This window comes from Anomaloglossus baeobatrachus, chromosome 5, assembly GCF_048569485.1.
Source record: "Anomaloglossus baeobatrachus isolate aAnoBae1 chromosome 5, aAnoBae1.hap1, whole genome shotgun sequence".
In the NCBI taxonomy this organism is placed as follows: domain Eukaryota; kingdom Metazoa; phylum Chordata; class Amphibia; order Anura; family Aromobatidae; genus Anomaloglossus; species Anomaloglossus baeobatrachus.
In genome coordinates, this window is record NC_134357.1 from 521,061,182 (window position 1) to 521,081,882 (window position 20,701).

The 20,701-nt window shown below is 42.9% G+C and overlaps 1 pseudogene; it reads left to right on the forward strand.

Annotated features, from left to right (window-relative positions):
• Positions 1 to 4,062, forward strand: part of LOC142312878 (uncharacterized) — a 259,596-nt pseudogene extending 255,534 nt beyond the window's left edge.
• Positions 4,063 to 20,701: the final 16,639 nt, after the last annotated feature.

Sequence of the window (20,701 nt, forward strand, 5' to 3'; positions counted from 1 at the left end):
AGATGACGTTTTCAGCTGTACCATTTTTATTTATATATGACTTTTTGATCGTGTTTTATTCAACGTTATTTGTCAGCTGTATATTGAAAAGACAGTTTTTGCTACGTTTTTTTTTTTTTCCCATTTTTTTTACCCTGTTGACGGAAGGGGTTAACTAGTGTGACAGTTTTATAGCTCGGGTTGTTATCAACTCGGCAATACCAAGTATGTGTACTTTTTTTGTTTTTTTTTATTTTTTTTACACAAATTTAACTATTTATTGGAATATTTTTTTTATTTTTTTGTTTATTTTCTGGTCTTTTTAACAGATTTTTTTACTTTTTCTTTCAATTTTATTTTTACTTTTTAATTTAGTCCCTTTATGGGACATCACTTCACAGTGCTGTGATCGCAGCTGCAATGTACTGCAGTGCTCGATCACTGCAGGACATCGCAGCTGTCAGAGCTGCACATAGACTATGTGTGTGATCATGCTGCAGGCATAATCACACAGATTCTCCGTAGGCTCCCAGTAGTCATGTGACCCGGAAGTCATCATGACGACCTGGGGTCACCATGACAATGATCGGGCCCTCGCGATTACATCGTGGGGGTCCCGATAAAAGGGGAGAGGGAGATCGATCCCTCTCCTAATACCCTAAGTGTCGCGATCGGTATTGATTGCAGCAATTAGGGGGTTAAACAGCCAGGGAGGGCGCAGACACTGTCCCTTGCTGCGGAGGCAGTTATCCGGCTGTTGAGTAAGCCAAGTAACCGGCCGCGATCACGACCCCTGTGCCCTTACGATTTTTGGGGCATATCAGTAGGCCCCTGATGGTTAAGTCATGTAAAAATAGGACGTACCGATCTGGCCTGCGGCCGTGAAGGGGTTAATTTGAAAGTCACTCCCCGACTCTCTAACTGGTTCACCAATTTATTAATAAAAAAAAACTAAAAACATGCAGGCCCAAAGTAGTCCATGGAATCCAACGTAGTCCACAATGGAAACCTGAAAACACATAAAAAGACAGAGATAAAGAAGTAAAAACTAGAGACTCCCTCATTTTCATTTGTACATAGCAGTGTATCTCTATTTTCCTGTATTCTGGAGAGAAAATAAGAGATATTTTTTTTCTTCCTATAAAATTGCTAAAAAACAAACATCAAAAATCAGCGAATAACAGACATATTTGGTGTCCTTCTAATCGTAAGGACCCGCTGAACACAGAGATCAGATTATTTATGGTGAACGTCAAATGGTGTAAACCAGTAGCGTGATATTTTTCACTATTAAACCCGTTAGAAAAATGTAACCCTGAGGCTGTGTTTAGATGTTGTGTAAATGCTACCTTGTTTCCTACTGCATTTTTCTGTGCATCTTCTGCAGGTGTCTGTACCACTCGACGTAACAATCTTCCGTGATTATTGTATTTTTGTTGCGTTTTTTAATGTGTTTTCGCCCTTATTTGACGCGCTTTTGATGCAGATATGAAGCAGTGTTTTTAATGCTTTTTTTAATAGTACACAAAAACTTTCATCCTACATATAAAAAATGCAGGAGTGTGTTTTTTTACTTGCGTTTTTTTCAGCTCCACATAGAAGCCGATAGTGAAAAATTGCACCAAAACCGCACACAGCGTCTTTAGGTGCCCCGAGGACAGAGATTTCATGAAATCGCATCCACTCTGCTTGTACATTTAGGCCGTGTTGACATGTAACTTAAAGATTTTTTTCTGTTGCTTTTTTTGCATAGAAATTCTGCTATGTTTAACTGTTCAAACAAAGTGAATGTGATTTAATGAAAACTGCACCCACTGTGCCTCTACGTTTTCACCCATCGGTCCAATTTCCTGCTTCTATAGTATTTTTATGAATTTGTTGATTTTACACTACTACTACATTTTACCTTTGAATTAGGCAAACTGACTGATTAGAAGTTTGTAGACAGCGATGATGCTAATTACAGAACACATCTTAGTTTAACATGTCCCTATGGTCAAATTATTGTAAATTTTTTTCAACGGACACATAATTTTTGTCCAGCCCATTTTTAATAATGTCTGATTTTCATTAGTTGATATTCGGTAAATTTAAATTGAAAATTCCTTTGGTCAGTTTATTTCAGTGACAATTGTGGATTTTTCTTACTTTAACAGACAGTTACCAACAATTTTTGTCCATGTGTGCAATTTTACAAATAAATTTAGATTTTGCTGGATGTTTACCAGCAAGGTGAGGCAGATGATAAGGCCGGATGAAGCAGGTTAAGAGCCAAAGTCGATATTCATCAATGTCACAGGGTGAATTATCAACTTAGTCAGTTGAAAATGTAATTTCACTAAAATGTTATATATTTCAAGGCTGTGTTATTGAATAATAATAAAATTGTTTTTATCCTTGGCAGATGACTGTACCGAGAGTTTAGAAGAATGTCTAATAATTACAGATTTTAACCCAGATGATCATATTATTACTCCAGATACAAATGAAGACTATGCCATATTCCCATATATGCCGCCAGCACTCAAGAGCAAACATATATCATCTGAACCTTTCCAACAGGTCTTATTTTCTGATTCATCACAAACTGTTAAGCAAAGAACAAATATCAGAAAGGATGTTAAACATCAAAGAGCTCACACAGTAGAGAAGCCATATTCATGTTCACAATGTGGGAAATGTTGTTCTCAGAAATCTGACCTTGCTAAACATCAGAGGATTCACACAGGGGAGAAACCATATTCATGTTCAGTATGTGGGAAATCTTTTTCTCAGACATCTGATCTTGCTAAACATTTCAGAATTCATACAGGGGAGAAGCCATTTTCATGTTCTGAATGTGGGAAATGTTTTATCAACAAATCACATCTTATTAGACATCAGAGAATTCACACTGGGGAGAAAATATTTTCATGTTTAGAATGTGGAAAATGTTTTAATCAGAAGTCTTCTTTAGTTATACATAAGAGAATTCACACAGGGGAGAAGCCATTTTCATGTTCGGAATGTGGAAAATCTTTTTCTCAGAAATCTGATCTTGCTAAACATCAAAGAACTCACACAGGAGAAAAGCCCTATTCATGCGCTGAATGTGCAAGGTGTTTTAACTGCAAATCACATCTTATTAGACATCAGAGAATTCACACAGGGGAGAAACCATTTTCATGTACCGTATGTGGAAAGTGTTTTAACCAAAACTCAACTTTAATTAAACATCAAATATCTCACACGGGAAAAACATTTACATGTTCTGAATGTGGGAAATGGTTTACCCACAAATCATATTTTCTTAAACATCAGAGAAATCACACAGAGAAGTAGCACTTTTCGATTTTTATCTCTTTATTGACAAATTCTCAAACAATTGGAACAGGTAAAGTGTCACATCATACAAAAGAAAGGAAAATAAATTTAGAAATTTTTTTCATTTACCAATAACCTTTTTTATTTCGAAAATCAAATTTAAAACAAAAAGAAAACCCACACATCTAGATATTGTATGGGTATTTTATTAGTCCTGAATCTAATGGTGCTCCAGAACTTTTGCAGCTACCACTAAGGCCTCGCTCACATGAGCGCAAGAATCGGACAAGTGCAATACAAGAAAATCTCACATTGCACTTAGACCAATGATAATTAATGAGGCAGGGCAGATCTGCGATTCTTTTTCTTGGGATAAGAAAAAAGTCAAGGAAAAATTTGCACACTCGCATAACCCACAGTACTTTTCGTTTTAGAAGACGTATCAGATTATAAGACGCACCCCAAATTTAGGGAGAAAAAAGGTAAAAAAAAAATGTGGTCCGTTTTATAATCCGGTGAAGTCTTACCGGGTAGGGGGGAAGCGGTGGTGGAGCGGGTGTCACCGGAGGCAGGGGCAGTGCTGAAGTACGGCGGGTGGTGCAGAGGGAGCCCAGATGCTCACTGCGGGCAGCGGCGCTGTGGTACGGCACTGCTTTATACGGGGACTGCTCTGCCAGCACTGTGCAGCGTGACCCTGCTCTGTGCGGGGCTGCTGTGTACTGAGGCTGCTCTGTGCAGCGGGTGGAGAGGCACGGGCCATTCTGAAGATGTCGGCGGTGCAAGCTTCAAAGAAATGTCGGCTAGAGTCGGCGCGTGCGCAGATGAGAAATTGAGCTGAGCGCTCCATCTGCGCACGCGCCGACTCCAGCCTCCATTATTTGAAACCCTCACCGCTGACATGTTCAGAATGGCCCGTACCTCACCGCACAAAGCAGAGCTGCCCCGCACAGAGCCGTGCCGCACAGCCCTGGCACAGAGCAGCGCTGCCAGCCGCCTTCCCAGTAAGCTACATTCAGATTTTAATAAGCACCCCTCATTTTCCTCCCAAATTTTTGGGAATTAAAGTGCGTTTTATAATCCGAAAAATACGGTGTATGGAACACAAAACGGATTTCACTCATTCTACCCTCCTGAATGAAAATAGACCCATTTTTTTAATTGCTTGTGTAACTCCAGCCTAATTGTGGAAATCTTTCCCCAGGAATATTGGCTCATGCAAGATTTTCTCAGTTGCTGCAACTCCAGATCACTGACCACTGGAGTCTTTGCTTTTTGTTTTCCTGAAAGAGCAATGGCAGTCAAACTGGTCATCTACTGAGATAGCGTATCACATTAGAAGATATCTCATCATGTGCTCAATTGTCATTAGGTGTAGCATTGTTGTTGTTTGGCTGTAATTTTCTTGACTGTGAACAGGTGGTTCATCAGAATGATCATTGACATCCTCTGACTTATTTCATCTGACTTATTTTGTGGCTCATGTAGATGTTCATGCAAATTGGTCAGATCTCGAACTGCAATGAACAGATTGGCCGCATGTCTTCCGAAATGAACATGGCAGCTTCATATATTTTAATGAGGTTCTCACGCTGAGGTCGGGAATTGTGCAGCCAGTCTGTGCAATGTGGTCCACGATCGCAACGATTTGCACAGATAATGGCATGAGCCCTTGGTCTTCACAATTGATTTGAATAAAAAAGGAAATGTATTTAGAATAAAAGTTAGAAAGTTAAAGATGTAGAGAAGATAAAACCCCTAAAAAAACATAAACGTATACCCATGTAAATATGAGAGAGGGATCTGACCTGTTGCAAAAGGATACATTATTAAAATCAAAATCCTGGCTCATATCCATTGGTTTACTGAGCACACGTAAAGTAAAGAATGTTGTACACTAGTAATAATGAAAAATAAATAAGAAAAACAAACCATTATTATTTTTCAAGGATCATCATGTCTCAAAAGACTTGAAGGTCTGGTTTCTGTGAGAATATATCTAGAGAGAAGCATCTTGCAGACATTCTTACAATATCTGCAGACTCTTAAAGCTGAAGCTAAATATTTTATAAAGCTGGTGTATAGCTGGCACATAAAAAGTAATATATTGCAAATTATAATAGCTGTATTGATTTTCTTTATCAACTGAATTATTTTACTTAGTCACGATAATCTTGGCATACTTCTGACACTATTTCAGAAAATATCACAGGATTGGCCATTTTTATAGTGTCATGGGCTGATCTAGCACCAGTGATCAAAACTCATCTGAAATGTAGTCACACTGAAACTACCGTAATACACAGATTATGTCTGCACTTGATTTTATAGTGTAAATTGAGGTTAGATGCCATATTTCCATACAGTGAAGCTCCAATTGTTAAAGGGTAAATGTCTCTCTAAAAAAGTCACCATTCCATTGTGTATGTGGCATGTGTATAGAATATGTAATATTTATATATACAGTAGATATGTAAAAATGTTCTCCACCAGCTTTCTCTCCTGCTCGCGTTCACATTGGTCATAGAAAAATGCTGTAATATGTGAACTGCTAGTTGCAAGAGAAATCATTTGATTCCCAACTTGTCACATCAAACTAATAGAGACTTGGCTATTTGATGATTTTACCCATTGGCTGTTTTGTCTCTCCACATCTTATGTCGTATACAGTGGCAGTGAGAGGCATTGGACAACCCATTTAAAATGTATTACCAATGATTAAAAAACTTTTTGAAACTATATCCTAGTCTTTGGATCTATGTTTTTTTATTTTTTCAATGTTAAATAAACATTTTAAATATAACCATTAGAAGGAGAATTCCACTATGGATCCCAAAAATGCTAAAAAGTCATACAGGTGTGAGGTAGAAACGAAGCAAAACGTACAGTTGTGTAAGTAATTTGATTGAAGAGGACAGGATGAGGGCCCTCTGTCTATCCACCCAGGTTTACTATGCACTATTAGGCTATGTGCGCACGTTGCGTATTTCCATGCAGTTACGCTGCGCTCTGCACCGCAGCGTAACTGCATGCGTCCTGCGTCCCCAGCATAATCTATGAAGATTATGCAGGAGACGTGCGCACGTGGCGTATTAGAGCGCAGCGCTTCGGCTGCTGCCCGAAGCGTGCGTTCTAAGAAGTGACATGTCACTTCTTTCCTGCGCTCTGCCTGCAGCGCCCGCTCTGTCTATGGCAGGGGCTGCACTCAGAGCACATGGAATCGGCTTTTGTTTTTCATTACGGACTCTTTCTGCAGCGATTTGAAGCGCACGTGTGCTGTTCAAATCGCTGCAGAAATGTCTGCAGGGCAGAACGCTACGTGCGCACATAGCCATACTACAAGGTCCATCAAGCATTGCAATAGCCTGTAATCCAGCAATTAGCTCGCTCCTTCCCTTCTCCACCCTGTGCTGCTGAAAATATTAGGAGATAAAAAGTATCACACCAGTCCAGGGTAGGTACCAGCTCATCTGTCAATTGCCAGATGGCCAGTACAACCCTGTCACTGTGTTTGTCATGCAAATTTCGGCACTTTTCAGCTGTTCATGTCAGTGATTGGATTACCTAAATCCTTTGCTTGTCAAGTGCTGCGAACTGCATTTCAAAAGCACAGGCGTTGGCCCCTGCTGTTACTACTTAAGGAAACTGTCAGCTCAGCTTGTGAAGCAGACTGTATATTACAAAATGTTTTCTTAAAGGGAAGGTGTTGCGCTTTTTATTTTTGTATTAATAATAGTGATTATGAAATAAAGTATTTTTAATAAAAAATTAAACTCACTGTTTATTTAGTTTTTATTTAATTCTAGTGTTACTGAAGCACTGTGGGCTGCCATGGATTTGTTGTGAGTAACAGTTACTCACCTTCTTTATGGCAGCCCCCTGTGCATTCACTCTTATGGTCGGGCTGTGACCCTATACCTAATACAGGACAGCTCCCTGCTGTGACCTGGACGCTCCCTCTGGGCTGTCCAGATCACAGCAGAGGGAGGAGATCGACACCATGTTTCTGCAGCTTATGCTGTATGCTGCACTTTCCCCCTGTCACCTGTTCAGCCCTTGTGAGTATCAGCGCCCCTCCCCTGCCGCCACCGTCTTCAATGACACACCCCCTCCCCCTCACTCTCTTTGCTGCAGCAGGCGTGCATGCAGAGCATTGCATGAGTACCGGCGACCCCCCCCCCCCCTCCCAGCCGCCAATGCTACTGTCTCCAATGACACCCTGCAGAGCTGTGTATCTAATTCTATCCTGTGTGATACTGTCTGCTGAGCTGTGTATTTAATCCTGTCCTGTGTGGTACTGTCTGCTGAGCTGTGTATCTAATCTTATCCTGTGTGATAGTCTGCTGAGCCGTGAATCTAATCCTCTCCTGTGTGATACTGTCTGCTGAGCTATGTATCTAACCCTCTCCTGTGTGATACTGTCTGCTGAGCTGTGTATCTAATCTTATCCTGTGTAATAGTCTGCTGAGCCGTGTATCTAATCCTCTCCTGTGTGATACTGTCTGCTGAGCTGTGTATCCAACCTTGTCGTGTGATACTGTCTGCTGAGTTGCTGTATCTAACTCTAGCCTGTGTGATACTGTCGGCTGAGCCATGTATCTAATCTTCTCCTATGTGATACTGTCTGCTGAGCCGTGTATCTTATCCTATCCTATGTGATGCTGACTGCTGAGCCGTGTATCGAATCCTAGCCTGTGTGATACTGACTGCTGAGCCGTGTATCTAATCCTCTCCTGTGTGATACTGTCTGCTGAGCTATGTATCTAACCCTCCCCTGTGTGATACTGTCTGCTGAGCTGTGTATCTAATCTTATCCTGTAATAGTCTGCTGAGCCGTGTATCTAATCCTCTCCTGTGTGATACTGTCTGCTGAGCTATGTATCTAATCCTCTCCTGTGTGATACTGTCTGCTGAGCTGTGTATCCAACCTTGTCGTGTGATACTGTCTGCTGAGTTGCTGTATCTAACTCTAGCCTGTGTGATACTCTCGGTTGAGCCATGTATCTAATCTTCTCCTATGTGATACTGTCTGCTGAGCCGTGTATCTTATCCTATCCTATGTGATGCTGACTGCTGAGCCGTGTATCGAATCCTAGCCTATGTGATACTGACTGCTGAGCCGTGTATCTAATCCTAGCTTGTGTGATACTGTCTGCTGAGCCGTGTATCTAATTTTCTCCTACAGTCAGGGCCAGAAATATTTGGACAGTGAAACAAGTTTTGTTATTTTAGCTGTTTACACAAACATGTTCAGAAATACAATTATATATATAATATGGGCTGAAAGTGCACACTCCCAGCTGCAATATGAGAGTTTTCACATCCAAATCGGAGAAAGGGTTTAGGAATCATAGCTCTGTAATGCATAGCCTCCTCTTTTTCAAGGGACCAAAAGTAATTGGACAAGGGACTCTAAGGGCTGCAATTAACTCTGAAGGCGTCTCCCTCGTTAACCTGTAATCAATGAAGTAGTTCAAAGGTCTGGGGTTGATTACAGGTGTGTGGTTTTGCATTTGGAAGCTGTTGCTGTGACCAGACAACATGCGGTCTAAGGAACTCTCAATTGAGGTGAAGCAGAACATCCTGAGGCTGAAAAAAAAGAAAAAATCCATCAGAGAGAGAGCAGACATGCTTGGAGTAGCAAAATCAACAGTCGGGTACATTCTGAGAAAACAGGAATTGACTGGTGAGCTTGGGAACTCAAAAAGGCCTGGGCGTCCACGGATGACAACAGTGGTGGATGATCGCCGCATACTTTCTTTGGTGAAGAAGAACCCATTCATCAACTGAAGTCCAGAACACTCTCAGTGAAGTAGGTGTATCTGTCTCTAAGTCAACAGTAAAGAGAAGACTCCATGAAAGTAAATACAAAGGGTTCACATCTAGATGCAAACCATTCATCAATTCCAAAAATAGACAGGCCAGAGTTAAATTTGCTGAAAAACACCTCATGAAGCCAGCTCAGTTCTGGAAAAGTATTCTATGGACAGATGAGACAAAGATCAACCTGTACCAGAATGATGGGAAGAAAAAAGTTTGGAGAAGAAAGGGAACGGCACATGATCCAAGGCACACCACCTCCTCTGTAAAACATGGTGGAGGCAACGTGATGGCATGGGCATGCATGGCTTTCAACGGCACTGGGTCACTTGTGTTTATTGATGACATAACAGCAGAAAAGAGTAGCCGGATGAATTCTGAAGTGTACCGGGATATACTTTCAGCCCAGATTCAGCCAAATGCCGCAAAGTTGATCGGACGGCGCTTCATAGTACAGATGGACAATGACCCCAAGCATACAGCCAAAGCTACCCAGGAGTTCATGAGTGCAAAAAAGTGGAACATTCTGCAATGGCCAAGTCAATCACCAGATCTTAACCCAATTGAGCATGCATTTCACTTGCTCAAATCCAGACTTAAGACGGAAAGACGGACAAACAAGCAAGACCTGAAGGCTGTGGCTGTAAAGGCCTGGCAAAGCATTAAGAAGGAGGAAACCCAGCGTTTGGTGATGTCCGTGGGTTCCAGACTTAAGGCAGTGATTGCCTCCAAAGGATTCGCAACAAAATATTGAAAATAAAAATATTTTGTTTGGGTTTGGTTTATTTGTCCAATTACTTTTGACCTCCTAAAATGTGGAGTGTTTGTAAAGAAATGTGTACAATTCCTACAATTTCTATCAGATATTTTTGTTCAAACCTTCAAATTAAACGTTACAATCTGCACTTGAATTCTGTTGTAGAGGTTTCATTTCAAATCCAATGTGGTGGCATGCAGAGCCCAACTCGCGAAAATTGTGTCACTGTCCAAATATTTCTGGACCTAACTGTACTATTGTCCATATGACATGTATGTGTCTCATAGGCGTGCCGGAGTTGCAGGTATTGGTAAAAGGAACTGTGCGTTATCCCAAACTCAGCTTGAAGCTGGTCAAAGCTTTTAAGTATGTTATTGACATGCCCACCAGGGCCGTGGGGATACTCATTACCGGGCCGGTCCTGTCGGGAGGATAACACGGTGGCAAGGCCCGGCTGCGTGACCCTGGTGGTGTCGTTTGAATAAATGAAGTTGGGTTGGGAATGGGGATTATTTAAATGGGATGATTCCTGACGCCACCCGTGGTATGCGGCAAGATGTGGTGCCGCCACTGCTATTCAGTTCCCTGGGGGTTGGTGGTGACACAGCTTAGTTGGTATAGCTCTCCACGGGTAGAGCTGGGACCCAAGGCAGTAGATGGAGTTGGTATGTAATGGCGGGATGCAGGGCCGGAGGTGCAGGGAATAACAGGGCGACACAGTAATGCAGTCACAAGTTCTTTACTCACAGTTGGCAGTTCCAGGTTACAACGACTAGTCAGAGGCTGCCCTTGGAATGCTGAGTCCTACTGTGATGGGCCCCAGTCGATTCCCGAATAGTTCGGAGGCACAACCCGGTGCACCCTTCAATGTTCCTTCCCTGGTCGTCTTCCTGCGCTGGCCTCTCCCGTCTGCTCCACGCCTCACACACAGAGTCCTGAGCCGGTGTCCACGGATTACTGTTTACTAGCTGTGCCTTGTAATTCTCCACTAGTCTAGGGACCGGTTCCCCGATGCGGCCTAGTCCCTCCACTCCGGTATACCGGCTGTGGATACGAGCCCACGAGTGGATGGTTCACTTCCCGTGGTTCTAAGACTCTTTCTTCTCTGATCCTGGCACTAGCTGCACCAGCTTCAGACCTCAGGACCGCTCTCCTCCACGTCCTCTTCCTAACTCCCTAACGTTCTGCAGTCTGCTCCCACTAGCTAAGCTCCACCACCAGACTAGTTTTGGGCTGTGCTTGTTCCTAAGGTGACATCTTAGTTTGCAACTTGCCCTAACTACAGCCTAATGGAGTGTCGCTAAATTAAGAGTGTGTCTTTGTATGTGTGCAGCGACCTGTGACTTCCTCCTTACCTGGGAATGGGATACCACACCTTTGGCTGAGGTGCAGTACCTCTTTGGCGACTGAAGCCTCAGGGGTGCCACATTATTCTGAAGAATCTGAGACACCCGATGCACACCCCTGCTCACCCACATCCCCCAACTCGAGAGTTTCTTCAGCTCTACAAGTCCATGATTACGCCATAAGGGCCAGTACTCCGTCGCATCTGATATCCCTAGCAATTCCTTCCCTCTATCCCACATTTTGTACAGCAATGCCAATGTTGGATGTAATGGTCTCCTTATTGTGTCTATTTTCCCTCTGTTTTCCTTACCTTGTCTTGTATTACTGCAATGATGAGACTAGTGTTCTCGCTGGGCTTCTCACTAGCCAGGGTGAGTTCAGGGCAAGCAAGGGTCTAGGCATGTGACAGTGACAAGTACCTATATAGGGACATTAGAAAGCGTAGGGTACAGACTCGGGTGAGTTACAGGTGTCCGCTATACACACATTGTATATGCATGGTTCTGCTCCATACACACACACACACACACAACTTGAATCACTACACATCACACACGGCTTCACTCTGCATAAATCATACATGCCCAGCAATGCTCCATACACATCGTTAAAGATCCAAAACAGAAACAGATGAATGATGTGGTTATCTCTGCGTTGCTGTAGAGTGATAAAAAAAAGCCAATGCACTCCACCAGCAGAGCTGCACACTACATATGTGGCTGGTATTGTTTTGGATCTTTTATAGCCTTACAGCTCATGGCTTCTGCTGCAGCTGTTTTTCAGGCTCTGAAGGAAAGCGGACACTTCACTTGTTTTATTTCAGTTTGACAGGTAAGGCTGCTTTCACACTACGTTTTTTTAGCATGCGTCATGAACGTTTTTTTGCTGCAAAAGCGGATCCTGTTTTTGCAGAGAAAAACGCATGCAAATGCATGTGTTATTTTGCAGGATTCTGTCACTTGAAGTTTATGGGCGGGCATTGGAGTCATGTGATCGGGAGTGAGAGGAACTGAACGTGAGACTGGGAGCTGGCATCTGACAGCTGCAGTAAGCTGTAACCAAGGTAAATATTGGGTAACTAAGTGAAGTGCTTTGAATACCTGATATTTACCTTGGTTACGAGCGTCCGCAGCTGCTAGGATCCGGCTTCCTGCACACGTAACCAAGGTAAACATCGGGTAACTAAGAAGCGCTTTGCTTGGTTACCCGATATTTACCTTGGTTACAAGTGTCCGCCGCTCTTAGGCGGGGGAGAGAGAGAGAGGAGAGAGGGAGAGAGGAGAGAGGGAGGGGGAGAGAGGGAGGGGGAGAGAGGGAGGGGGAGAGACTGATCACGCCAGGCTGGTTTCTGGGCATGCTCAGTAGAGCAAGGAGGATCCTGTCTATCAGCATGCCAGCGTTCACATGCGTTTGTGTGCTGTTTAGTCAGGATCCAGCGATTTGCAGTATTTGGACGCAGCTCAAAAACGCTACAAGTAGCGTTTTTGAAAAAAGTAAAAAAAAACTGCAAGTCGCTGGATCCTCAGTATAACGCATGTGAACGCATTTTGACGCGAGTCCATTGCAAATGCATTGAAATGAAAACGCATTTGCACTGGATCCGTTTTTGCGTTAAAAAAACGTTCATGACACGTTAAAAAAAACGTAGTGTGAAAGCATAAGACCCTATTGTGCTCTTTTTGTCCACAGTTTATCTCCCCTGTACACATTGTACACACACGACCCCTCTTAGCACACATAATACACACGACTCCCTTCCATACATGTCGTACACATACGGCTCTTCTCCATCCACACTGCACATCCCTCCTGAGTGACCCCACACATAAACCACCTCATCCAGTCCTGCACACACTGAGGAGCTGATCATGTGACCCCTGACTCCTCCCCTCCATGTGACATCATCACAGGTCCTGTAAGCACAGAGCAGCCATATATCCAGTGTGCGGCTCTGCAGGAGGAGGTATGTGGAGATTCCTCATTACTGGAGGACCTTTATCATTAACCCCTTCATAGTTGAGCCTGTTTAGGTGTTTTATCATTGCTTTGTACTAAGAACATACATTTTTTCCCTGATACAGATATCTTCTTCCCAATAGTGGCAGGTGAGAGGACACACATTGCTCACACATCACAATACTCAGTTTAATGAAGCCTAAACAGTATTGCAGCCCCAGAAGTGACGCCTCTTGGCCCCCCTCCCCCCACTCAATCTACTAGTTGGCTAATAAATGGGGACCTATGGCCGCCTTCACACATGCAATGGTTTCATTATTTTTCAGATTTTGGGCCTTAAAGAAAAAACATTTTTATTTCATAAATCAATAGTGCACATGAAAATAGGTAACTTTGTAATCTATCTTATCTCAGATCTTTTACTCTCAATTCGTGGGTAAAATCTGCTTTCATTGAGCACAGATATTAAAGTTACTAAGATCGGCGATGACAGTTTGTGCTTATAAGATTCTATGGAGGAGGAAGGAGCTAGAAGAAGACACCGACATCCTGCTGCAAGATCCATAGAGCTGTGAGCACCAACCGCCATCTCCGTTCTCAGTCTCAGTCTTTACCTCAGTATTGGGAATTGTGAGAATAAATGATCAGTCCAGGAGCAGAAAGAAATAGATTTCTCTGATAATAAACTTTCTTATATATGTCAGCAGATTTTTACTATGGAATCTGATTGCAGCACAGAGAGACGTATAACCTGATTCTAACAATGTATCATTTACTGGACTGCTTGATGTACTTTTAATACAATCCCTGTTTTGTCTGATGTAGCAGAGCTAAGATTTCTGAGCTGTGCATAACCCCGGCCCTAACTGGCAGCTTCCTGTGTACACTGTGCATTGTCAGCAAGCTAACAATCATTGTGTCACGATTCCTCTGCGCAGAGCATCTTACAGACTTGGAGATGTTCTGCGGCGCTTACAGGCCTGGCAGTGATACTATTCCTCTGTGCAGAGCATCTTGCTTTAGAAGATGCTCTGCAGCACCTTCCTTAAATACTGAACTGGCAGCTTAGTTACTACACAGGAGTCCAGCTTAGTAACTTCTGGGAGGTGCTGGTTGCTGTTCCATCTTCCTGGTGATTGCTCAGGTTTTTTATTGAGCATGCTCCCCCAGAACCTCACCAGTTGTTTTCTTTTGCTCTGCTGTGTTGCTGTTGCTTGTGTTCCTATCTTGCTTTTCTGATTCCGGACTGTTATTGACTTCTCTCTGATTTCACCCTTTATCTACTACGTGCTCTCCTGGTATTCTGACCCTCGGATTATGACCTGACTATGCCCCTGTTTGCCCCTTTTGATTATATGTGCCCTCCTGTTACTAGACTTCTGCTTTCCTGACAGCCCTTCCGTCCACACTATCCGTAAGGTAGTGACTAGCGTTACACATTGGAAGGGACAGGGTTACACAGATTTGACTGATTCATGCATGAGACATAGTCAAGCCGTCATAATCTCCTACTGATAACACACTGATTGTAGTGAAACTACAGCACACAGCCTAATAAGTGACACATCGCTGGAATCAAGCTCACTTGCTCTATTATAATATACTGCTCTCAGATTGAAGAGTAAAAACCTGCTTTCACAAGTATCGGATGACAGGACCGAGACACTGAAGCTGACCCTCGGACTGCGGAGCCTTTGCTGTCCTTCAGCTCAGAGGTACGCTTGATGGTAGTGAGGTTTGAGTCACCAGCGTGCCCTTAACTCCTGTCCAAGCCCTGATGTAACTTCCCTTCCCGAACCTCCACCTGACGGGTGAGCCGGGACCGTAAACACAAACCCCACAACGAAAACAAAAGGGAACAAACAAAAAGTCGTACACTCAGTAATCACACACAAAGGAGCAACTAAACAGACAACTGGGAAACTTCCACACCGAACATAAACACACCATGGACTGCTGCTGTTGGCACCAATGCTACAGCCAACACAGAAAGCAGCAGTGAGGGCTACTACAGCTTTCACCTCCTGGCCAAACTTCCAAATGAATGAAAATAACCAGCACTCTCTGCTGGAAGCAGAGGGTATATGTAGGGCGTGGGAGTGATCCAACCCGTAAACACCTGACCAGAAGTCAATAGCTGCTAGAAGGTAAACTGACATTAACCCTCTCCTCCCCAAAGGGTGGAGAATACAGTACATTTAATCAGCAGAGTCTCACAGGGTAAAGTGAGACTCTGACCCAGAACCTGTCACTAATCTCTTCAACAGAGATACTGTTAAGGTGAACTCTTAACCAGAGATCACTAGTTGCCTACTGCCTGGCCTAATTGGTGTGGGTCGAGTGCATGCTTGAAAAATGAGATCAGACACAGTCGGATATTCATCTTTCCTCGACAGAAGTCAGCCCATGCTCTGCTTTATTACAACTGAGCTTGCTCTGAAATAACCTTGCAAAGGGGCATGTCCGGATGTGTTCATTGGTCAGTGGGTCGAACAATGTATTAGTCCATGAGCTGATTGGTAGGCGTCATTGTAGGCGGGTCTATGACATCATTGGATGGATCCATGGTAAAGGTGATGGGAGGGACGTCATCTGGTGAATCCATGCTGGATGGTCTGGTCTGTAATGTCATCTGATCTTTGGGTTGATCTTCTCTTATATGGTATCTTCTTACACCTGGACATTCCTTGCATTCCAGGCAAGGTGTGGAGAAACAGGCAATGACAGCCACCTTTATATCTGTGTCATGTATATGATCTGAAACCTGAATTATGTAAGGCAAATCGACATATTTCCCACAATGCTCTATGTCCAGAGGTTAATTAAGTATTTCATTTTATGGCTCTCCTCAACAGTCCCCCCTAAATACTTTATTAACCTTCTGACCCTACCATGGTCCTCTAACACATCAGCTCTAATGCTTTAACTGCAACCTTTTTTTTCGTTTTGCTATCCACTATACAAGCAATGCTAAGCCTTTGCCCCCGCTGGTACAGACTGCTGATCAGAGAGTTGATCACATCCCGCACACACAGTTCACAGAGGTATAGGTAACTAGAACAGACTATTTAATGCTGACGAGCTCACTCAGATTTCGAGATTAATCGATTAGAAAGAGTAAGGCAATTGTAAGAATAAGCTTCTTATTGTTATGCTGCAGCTTTTAGCATTACTGTTTCTGAAAGACTGATTCTCAGTCAATATCCAAGTGCTGTCCGCGTCTTCGAGACTTTTCTACCTTAATACACCTAATTGTATCACAACACTAATGGATCTCTTCTTGTCTGGGGTGTATAATCTACCACCAGGAGGCCTTTAACAAGATTTCCCTTACACATGGATCCGATTACCTTCAGTAACACAGAGTAGCGCTTTTACGGCTTCAAATACCAACAAATAAAACAATACCAGTTACCTATAAGTGTATGTTATCCTTAAGTCACTTAAACCCTTAAAATAATTGATTGGTTCAGGTCAAATAATGTCTTTCCCACCATGAGCCCTTATTTGTGTAATGTTCCTGTACCCATTGTTCCCTTATGGTTATTTCCCATGTATCATCCCCAATCTAGAAATTCTCCATAAGGTTCTATGTGTGATAATCCAGCACTATGTGTGTTGTGACCCTCATTCTGCTGGTACGATGGACTCTTTACAGTGGTTGTTGTCTCCAGATGGGTTTTCCCTCAAGCTTCATGGAAGTCGCTGTGGTTGGGAAAAGCTGGATCGGTCCACCTGATTCTGACTCATGGCTCATTCTGACTTGTCTTTTTAGGATCACCCAGTCTCCTGGCTGGAGACCACGTGCTCCTGACATTGATTTAGGATCTGGAATTGGAGGATACACATGTTTAACACACTATATAGGCAGTTGTATACGGCTCATACATCACTGGTCAGGATATCACACTGTATCTGCAGTATCTGTGAGAAATATAATCACGTTCTAGGTACTAAACCAAAAATACCTTATATAAAGATCTAATTATTAAAGGAAAACGAACATTTGTTACATGATTTGCAGCGATCACCATTATCTTGTGGATCGTTACATGTTTATGTTATAATCATTAAAATTCCAAACAACATACACACATGTGACTATAGACACAATAAGATATTCCAATACAGGAGGGGGCAGGGATTGGGGCAATAGCCCTAAACTCTCCCTACCTCGCAGCGGAGGTCGGCACCCTATAAGGCGAATTGGCGACCCCGCTCACCGACGGCTCACCCTCTCTATCCCTACACTGCTAAGCTAATACGTGCTGCTAATGTCAGTGAGGGAATATAGAAACCGTGAGATACAGGGGATAAAGAGGCGTCAATATGCAATTATATATATCCAAGTCATTCCCAAAGATTAAATATTCACACTCTGTATTTACATAGCTGTTTGGTAGCTTAAATCAATATGATACAGCAAATTCAAGGACCAAACCCTAAAAGAAATTAAATATCTCACATGTATAACATGTACCCACTGTATCAATATAATAATAAGGCCAGGTAAAGTCATGAGGAGATCTTGTCCGATCACAGACTCTCCACTGTACAATTCACACTCAGGCTAATAAAATAAACGCATATTTATCAGACACTTAGCATGAAAGAAGCGCAACGCATTTCTCCCCTCTTCGCAGTGGCAGATGGGGTTCATCAGGGGCATCCCCAGGTACTGACCTCTATAATGACCTGTGCTATAGAATATGTACTTTTTACCACTTTTTAGGAACTCCATCTTTACATACCACCAGCACCATGAGTTTTTCAGCAGTAATGTTTTCCACACTGGATATGTTTCAGAGCAGACCTGAAAAGAAATTCACACAACACGCACAAAACTCATATAAACCTACTCATGGTAGATGTATATGACTAATCTGCAATCACCGGAGCAGTAGAGCGGATGAGGGTGGTGTTTCTACGAGGTCTTTACAGTTTTTCTATCTTAATAGACACACGTCTTACTAGACTGGAGGTGTCTGGCCACCTGGGTACTGAGCAGTGGTGCCGCCCATATCTTGTCCATCCCAACACCTTTGTCACATGGGTTACCTGGGCCATTTTTGAGTAGAACGCTCACGGCAGAGAAAGCTTACCGCCCTTTATCCACAGACCTTCCTCAGTCACTGGCTCCCTGCGTCTCACACTCCGTTCCTTGCTGAATCGCTTGTTCCTGTAAGGATTTAAGAACACAAGGAGTGACCAATGTCACGGACGACGTGACAGGAGCCACCGAGGTACTGGTCTGCTTTGTATAAGGACTCTCAACTCTAGGCCCATTCACTGCTTCTTTGTTGTGCACCTGTGCGAGCATCTCCTCCGGCTGCTGCCTATATCCACATTTTGACTATCTTACCCCTTTCCGCTCTGCGAACCACAGTGATCGCAAATCTTGTTAAGGTGAACTCTTAACCAGAGATCACTAGTTGCCTACTGCCTGGCCTAATTGGTGTGGGTCGAGTGCATGCTTGAAAAATGAGATCAGACACAGTCGGATATTCATCTTTCCTCGACAGAAGTCAGCCCATGCTCTGCTTTATTACAACTGAGCTTGCTCTGAAATAACCTTGCAAAGGGGCATGTCCGGATGTGTTCATTGGTCAGTGGGTCGAACAATGTATTAGTCCATGAGCTGATTGGTAGGCGTCATTGTAGGCGGGTCTATGACATCATTGGATGGATCCATGGTAAAGGTGATGGGAGGGACGTCATCTGGTGAATCCATGCTGGATGGTCTGGTCTGTAATGTCATCTGATCTTTGGGTTGATCTTCTCTTATATGGTATCTTCTTACACCTGGACATTCCTTGCATTCCAGGCAAGGTGTGGAGAAACAGGCAATGACAGCCACCTTTATATCTGTGTCATGTATATGATCTGAAACCTGAATTATGTAAGGCAAATCGACATATTTCCCACAATGCTCTATGTCCAGAGGTTAATTAAGTATTTCATTTTATGGCTCTCCTCAACAGTCCCCCCTAAATACTTTATTAACCTTCTGACCCTACCATGGTCCTCTAACACATCAGCTCTAATGCTTTAACTGCAACCTTTTTTTTCGTTTTGCTATCCACTATACAAGCAATGCTAAGCCTTTGCCCCCGCTGGTACAGACTGCTGATCAGAGAGTTGATCACATCCCGCACACACAGTTCACAGAGGTATAGGTAACTAGAACAGACTATTTAATGCTGACGAGCTCACTCAGATTTCGAGATTAATCGATTAGAAAGAGTAAGGCAATTGTAAGAATAAGCTTCTTATTGTTATGCTGCAGCTTTTAGCATTACTGTTTCTGAAAGACTGATTCTCAGTCAATATCCAAGTGCTGTCCGCGTCTTCGAGACTTTTCTACCTTAATACACCTAATTGTATCACAACACTAATGGATCTCTTCTTGTCTGGGGTGTATAATCTACCACCAGGAGGCCTTTAACAAGATTTCCCTTACACATGGATCCGATTACCTTCAGTAACACAGAGTAGCGCTTTTACGGCTTCAAATACCAACAAATAAAACAATACCAGTTACCTATAAGTGTATGTTATCCTTAAGTCACTTAAACCCTTAAAATAATTGATTGGTTCAGGTCAAATAATGTCTTTCCCACCATGAGCCCTTATTTGTGTAATGTTCCTGTACCCATTGTTCCCTTATGGTTATTTCCCATGTATCATCTCCAATCTAGAAATTCTCCATAAGGTTCTATGTGTGATAATCCAGCACTATGTGTGTTGTGACCCTCATTCTGCTGGTACGATGGACTCTTTACAGTGGTTGTTGTCTCCAGATGGGTTTTCCCTCAAGCTTCATGGAAGTCGCTGTGGTTGGGAAAAGCTGGATCGGTCCACCTGATTCTGACTCATGGCTCATTCTGACTTGTCTTTTTAGGATCACCCAGTCTCCTGGCTGGAGACCACGTGCTCCTGACATTGATTTAGGATCTGGAATTGGAGGATACACATGTTTAACACACTATATAGGCAGTTGTATACGGCTCATACATCACTGGTCAGGATATCACACTGTATCTGCAGTATCTGTGAGAAATATAATCACGTTCTAGGTACTAAACCAAAAATACCTTATATAAAGATCTAATTATTAAAGGAAAACGAACATTTGTTACATGATTTGCAGCGATCACCATTATCTTGTGGATCGTTACATGTTTATGTTATAATCATTAAAATTCCAAACAACATACACACATGTGACTATAGACACAATAAGATATTCCAATACAGGAGGGGGCAGGGATTGGGGCAATAGCCCTAAACTCTCCCTACCTCGCAGCGGAGGTCGGCACCCTATAAGGCGAATTGGCGACCCCGCTCACCGACGGCTCACCCTCTCTATCCCTACACTGCTAAGCTAATACGTGCTGCTAATGTCAGTGAGGGAATATAGAAACCGTGAGATACAGGGGATAAAGAGGCGTCAATATGCAATTATATATATCCAAGTCATTCCCAAAGATTAAATATTCACACTCTGTATTTACATAGCTGTTTGGTAGCTTAAATCAATAT